This window comes from Rhinoderma darwinii, chromosome 3 (assembly GCF_050947455.1).
Source record: "Rhinoderma darwinii isolate aRhiDar2 chromosome 3, aRhiDar2.hap1, whole genome shotgun sequence".
Lineage (NCBI taxonomy): Eukaryota > Metazoa > Chordata > Amphibia > Anura > Rhinodermatidae > Rhinoderma > Rhinoderma darwinii.
This window is the reverse complement of record NC_134689.1, coordinates 91,783,168-91,790,372: the sequence shown is the minus strand read 5'-3', so window position 1 is coordinate 91,790,372 and position 7,205 is coordinate 91,783,168.

The window sequence follows — 7,205 nt, the reverse complement described above, 5'->3', positions numbered from 1 at the left end:
CCTGCAGCAAGAATTTCAACAGCCATGCGACTGGTAGGATATTTGAAAACAGATCCTTTATAAATTGTAAAACGAAAGGCATCGTCTACCTGATCTCTTGTGTCTGCGGATTGCAATATGTCGGCAAGACAATTAGAGAATTTAGGAGACGAATAAGGCACCACGTAGGCGATATTCGTCGCAATATGGACACCCCGGTGGCCCGACACGTATGGGAAAAACATGGGGGTGACACCAACGTTATCAAATTCCAGGGGATCGAGCATATACGGCCATCGGCCAGGGGGGGCAATTGGGACAAGAGGATCCTACATAAAGAGGCCCAATGGATTTTCCGTATGCATACCATGAAACCAGCGGGTCTCAATGAACAGATATCGTTCAATTGCTTCCTCTGATTCTTATTTACCATTTGTTTGATCCTGGACTGGGTGAATAATCATGCTGCTACACTCTGTCGTTCGATCCTGGCTTTGGGCGCTTATCTGCCATGTGTCATATTGCCTTTCAGTTACCTAATTATACTGACTCCTTTCCCTCCCTTCTATTCTTTGCCGTTTTGAGACCCTCTGTGGTCATCTCTGTCACTATGGGACGCCTTGAGTGATCCCCTAGATCATATATAGCGAATTGGTGCACCCCTTTTTTCAAGTTACACACAGCGATCGAGCGTACCAAATGAATTGGTTCTACGATCGCTGTGCCTCCTGTTGCTAGGATACACACAGCGATTCAGTGTGCCATTTGGTTTGGGTCCACGATCGCTGTGTCTCCTGCTACTGGTCCTCTTCCTGGCTACATGTCTTATGCCAGTTCTATACGGCCGCCTTGTGATCCCTGGTTACTAGGGACGCTGTTTGGTTGCTCCCTCCTGCAGTGACAGCGAGCGTCCGGGGGTCGGCCCTGTTCGGGCCGCGTCATGTGCGTGGCTCGTGACGGATTGACTGCACGGCCGCCGCGTCATCTCGGGGAGGGAGTGGCTAGTACTACTTATGCCCGGCATTTCACTCGGCTCGTGTTCGACCAGCTGACTAGTGTCGTGCACGAGCCGGGTGAATGTTATGAGACACGCAATAGGTGTCTCCCGGCCATAAAATAAAATATAGATGTGTTAAAACCACATCAGTGTGACCCCTGATGAAGCACCTTGACTACTAGCGGTGCGGAAACGCGTAGGGACACGTTTTCATTGGCACCGATTGACCAGGTGTTATATTATAATACAGTCAGGGGGATTGATCTTTCAGCAGTGTGTGGTGCTACCAACAGCACTCCCAATTGCTCCTCCTTCTGTATGGTCTACCGTGCTTACGCCTTTACCAGTACATTTGGCTATTTAGCCCAATTTTAGTATGGTTTTTCTATAATAAAAATCGAATTTTAATCGTTCATATAGGCAGTAATATAAATGACGGCCCAGACTCATTTTTTAGGTCCAGTAGAATTTCACTAAATACCCCACATCGTCATTTGCTGGACCCCACAGGTGGACCCCGTAGACACATCGGAGATGAGGAAACTTTAGGGCCTTGTGCTGCTTATAGGGCTAGTGATGAAGTCAAAGATTAGGCAATACTGGAGCGCAGATATTTTGTATAATACCCCAAAAACCCGGCCTGTGCATAAAGGATTGGTTCAAAGCGTACCACACCAATCCATGGATTATTCATTCACCCCATTATTTCATCATCCTATTATGACCTAATGCACTCAGCCCAGCTTACATATGCCCTTGATGTACTCTGCCCAGCTAACATATACCCTGATGTACTCCGCCCAGCTTACATATGCCCCCACATTATTAGCTGAAATACCAGTAAAACACCAAGCAAAATCTGCGCTTCAAAAGCCAAATGGTGGTCTAACTGAGCCTGGCAGTGTGACCAAACCACAATTTATGACCACATATGGGGTATTACTGTATTCTGGTGAACCCGCTTAACAATTTATGGGATGTGTGTCTATGGTGGTACAAGCTGGGCACAACAAATTGGGCACTGAAATGGCATATCTGTGGAAAACAGCAATTTTCAATCTGCAACATCTATTGTTTACTCATTTTTGCAAAACAATTTTGCGGTCAAAATGCTCACTACACCCCTAGGTAAATTCTTTCAGGAATCTAGTTTCCAAAATGGGGTAAATTTCTGTAGTACCACTGTACTGGTACTATAGCTCAATGCAACATGGTGTCAAAAAACGAATCTTGTAAAATCTCCACTCCAAATACTAAATGGCGCTCCTTCCCTTTAGATCCTTGCTGTGTGTCCAAATAGCAGTTTATGACCACATGTAGGGCATTTCCCTACTCTGGAGAGAATGCTTTACAAATGTTATGGTGCTTTTTCTCCTTTATTTGTTGAGAAAATGAAAAATGTTGTACTAATGCTACGTCTTATTGGAAAATAATGTCATTTTTCATTTTCACTGCCCATTTGTAATAAAATCTATGAGACACCTGTTGGGTCAAAATGCTCACTACCCCCCTAGATGAATTCCTCAATGGGTGTAGTTTTCCAAATGGAGTCACTTTTGGGTTGTTTCCACTGTACTGGTACCTAAGGGGCTTTGCAAAAGCGACATGGTGCAGAAAAACCAATCCACAAAATCTGCTCGCCAAATGGCGCTCCTTCCCTTCTGAGCCCTGATGTGTATTCATACAGTGGTTTATTACCACATATGGGGTATTTCCGTAGTCTGGAGAAGTTGCTTTGCAAATGTTATGGTGCTTTTTCTCCTTTATTTGATGATAAAATTAAACATTTTGACCTAAAGCTACATCTTAGTGGAAAAAAAAATGTAATTTTTAATTTTTACTGCACAATTCTAATGAAATCTATGAAACACCTGGGGGGTCAAAATGCTCACTACACCCCTAGTTGAATTCCTCTAGGGGTGTAGTTTGCCAAATGGAGTCACTTTTGGGGGGTTTCCACTGTACTGGTACCTAAGGGGCTTTGCAAAAGCGACATGGTGCAGAAAAACCAATCCAGCAAAATCTGCTCCCCAAATGGCGATCCTTCCCTTCTGAGCCCTGATGTGTATTCATACAGTGGTTTATTACCACATATGGGATATTTCCGTACTCTGGAGAAGTTGCTTTGCAAATGTTACAGTGATTTTTCTCCTTTATTTGATGATAAAATTAAACATTTTGACCTAAAGCTACATCTTATTGGAAAATAATGTAATTTCTCATTTTCACTGCCCAATTCTAATGAAATCTATGAAATACCTGTGTGGTCAAAATAATCACTACACCCCTAGATGAATTCCTCTAGGGGTGTAGTTTCCCAAATGGAGTCACTTTTGGGGGGTTTCCTTTGTTTTTGCACCACAAGACCTCTTCTAACCTGACATGGTGCCTGAAAATCTAATTTAAGAAAAGGAAGGTCGAAAAATCCACTAGGTGCTCCTTTGCTTCTGGGTCTTTTGTTTCAGGCCCGTAGCACACTAGGGTCACATGTGGTATATTCCTAAAAACTGCAGAATCAGGGCAATAAATATTCAATTGTGTTTCTCTTGTAAAAACCTTCAGTATTACAGGAAAAAATGGATTGCAATGAAATTTCTGAAAAAAAAATGAAATTTGCAAATTTCCCTTCCACTTTGCTTTAATTCCTGTGACATGCATAAAGGGTTAAGAAACGTTTTAAATGCTGTTTTGAATACTTTAAGGGGTGCAGTTTTTAAAATGGGGTGATTTGTGGGGGTTCCTAATACATAAGGCCCTCAAAGCTACTTCAGAACTGAACTGTTCCTTGACAAAATAGCCTTTTGAAATTTTCTTGAAAATATGAGAAATTGCTGCTAAACTTATAAGCCTTATAACGTCCTAGAAAAATAAAGGGATGTTCAAAAAATTATGCAAACATAAAGTAGACATATGGGAAATGTTAACTTGTCACTATTTTGTGTGGTATTACTATCGGTCTTACAAGCAGATACATTTGAATTTAGAATAATGCTAATTTTTGCAAATTTTCTCTAAATTTTGGTGTTTTCCACAAGTAAATATTAAATTTATCGACCAAATTTTTTCACTAACATAAAGTACAATATGTCACGAGAAAACTATCTTAGAATCGCTCGGATCGGTAAAATAATTCTGGAGTTATTACCACATAAAGTGGCACATGTCAGATTTAAAAAATGTGTCAGGCTGTGTCATATGGTCCAAAAGTGGCTGCGTCCTTAAGGGGTTAAATAAACCCTACCTGGTTGGTTTTATTCTATTTTATTTGAAAACCACCAAATGGGATTGAGGGATAAAGACCAACTTTATTTTGAATTCTACACATTATTAGTATTATACTGTATTTGTGAACAAGGCAGTATATATAATTGGCTCAAATATGAGTGAACCAAGGTGTAAACCACACTTGTGTCACCTACTGTGTGAATTGTCAGTTATTTACTGTAGGGAGTAGTAGCAACATGTGAAGCTCTCTCCCTGTGCTCTTAGATTAACCAGCGTGCTGCGGAGCTTCCTGGTTAGCTGTGTGACAGCACAGCTGATTGTGCAGTCTGTAGCTAAGAGCCGACAACGTGTCTCACGGCCTGCCTTATAACACCGAGCTGTGACAGTGCAGGTGATCACACAGCTTCTTCTCAAGGTAGACAAAGCTTCCTGGTTAGCCGTGTGACAGCAAAGCTGATTGTGCAGTCTTCAGCTAAAAGCCCACAGCATGTCTCACTGCCTGCTTTATAACACTGAGCTGTGTGACAGTGCAGGTGATCGCACAGCTTATAAGGCTGGGTTCACACGACCTATTTTCAGACGTATACGAGGCGTTTTTTGCCTCGTTTTACGTCTGAAAATACGTCTCAAATACGTTGTCAAACATCTGCCCATTACTTTCTATGGGTATAACGCTGTATTGTTCCCACGACGCGTAATTTTACGCGTCGTACGCCAATTACGACGCGTAAAATTACGCCTCGTAAAATGAAGTGCAGGACACTTCTTTGGACGTTTTTGGAGCTGTTTTCTCATAGACTCCAATGAAAACAGCTCCAAAAACAGACGTAAAAAACGACGCGAAAACGCCGCGAAAAATGCAGCGAAAAACGCGAGTTGCTCAAAAAACGTCTGAAAAGCAGGGGCTGTTTTCCCTTGAAAACAGCTCTGGATTTTCAGACGTTTTTGGTCACTACGTGTGCACATACCCTTACTCAGGGCACACGGAGCTTCCTGGTTAGCTGTGTGACAGCTGATTGTGCAATCCTCAGCTAAAAGCCGACAGCGTGTCTCACTGCCAGCTTCGTTACACTAAGTACCCGGTCACTGGTTCAGTGAACCGGGTTGTGAAATATAAGCATAGTCTACCTAATCCCTCAATCGTGAGCTTCCCTATCTAACAGCCGGGAAATATGGAAATAAGGCTATCATAGAGCCATTGTGAGTTGCCATTCCCAGAATTTTAGACCTATCAAAAAAGAAAAGAAACTTGACTAACATATGTCTGGGTTGTAGGGGGAAGCAGGGGGATACGATCAGCTCTCTGAATGGCGAAAATTTTCGACACATTTTCCATCCCAAATGCCTCTATGAACCGCATTGTCATAAAGTCGGCACAGTTCCCACCTTCAGCTACCTCAGGGAATTCTATACACTTCATATTTAGTTGCCTCGAGCGATCCTCAAGGTCGGTCAATTTAGCAGCCATGACAGAGTTCTGAGCTCTCTGATCAGCTAATTCTATATTCATATTTTGCATCTGGTCCTCTAAGTTGGATATTCATCCTTCTGACTGTGAAATCCTTTCTTTAAAATTGGACATATCGCCCTTTACTAATGATATATCAGTTTGGACTTCTAAAATCTGCAACAACCCATTGATAGCTTTCAGAATATCTGATAATCAGGGCTCCTTCCCAGGCACATCTATAAGTGCAGCTTTTTCGACTTCGTCAAGATTTTTATCCATCTTTTGTCTAGGAGTACCCTGAGTATTATGCTTAGTGTCCCCAGTTTTTGAAGACCCCGAAATTGCTCCCTCTGCTGCCTGCCTTTCCCTCATCTTACTGACTGCTTTGCTAGAGGGTAAATTTAAAGATTGCTGTAATCTGTTTGCTTTAGGGTATGTGCACACGAGCAGTGGCTTTTACGTCTGAAAAGACAGACAGAAGAGGCTGGACGCAGCCCGCAGGCCTTCAGGGGGAAGCCTCCATGACAGGACCTAGGAGGGAAAGGGTTAACAAGAGGGAGATGCAGAGGGAGGTAGACGAGAGTTAGGGAGGAGTTAGGGGACGTTACCAGTCTTCCCGCTGTTTTCAGCAGGGTGTTAGCGGAATTTCAGACATACTCTCGGCTGGATAGGGTTCCAGAAGTCTTGGTGTTGCACGTGGGTGGGAATGACTTGGGGGTTCGCCCGTTTCGTGAGTTGGTGCGGGATATCAAACACGATATGTTGCGTTTGTGGGTTTCTTATCCCGGCTTAGTGATAGTGTGGTCTGACATTGTTCCGAGAAAGCATTGGCGGCTGGCTAGGTCAGTGGAGCGGGTCAATAAGGCTCGCATCAAAGTTAATCGGGCGGTGTCCCGTTTTGTGGCCAAGAATGGGGGCATTTGTGTGCAGCACAGGGATTTGGAGTCATGACCTGCCTAAGCAGAGTCGTGTGTTAACCTTAGACCATACTATCCCCCCACCCCCACTTTAGTAAAGACACATGACACCGAGGTTGGATGTGAAATGGCCACAGCAGCCGTTTATTAATTTCACAGTTTTATAAAAACAATTTAAATCCGAAACATTCGGATAACTAGTTAGGAATCCACCAGAGAATTCCTCCTAATAATTCACATGACCCAACATGGGTCAGAATCGTAAATAACAATTTAACGTTAACATTAACCCGAGCAGAGGAAGTCCTTGAAGCCCCTTCAGATATTCCTTTTTTAAGAACACACCGAATTAGCCATCTGCAAACCACCAATTACCTCCAGCCGTAAACCAGCTCGGAAGCACAGTTCACCTCTGCAGATGGCTCCAACCACTAGAAGTCCACTTCAAGGGGATAACACCCGATGAAGCCCTCAAGTGATATACCGACCACTAGAAGTCCACTTCAAAGGGATAACACCCGATGAAGCCTTCAAGTGATATACCTTCTACCAGAAGACCACTTCAAAGGGATAACACCCGATGAAGTCTTCAACCATGTACCTTTTTTGGGGGACGCATACCCCCGATGCGACCCCC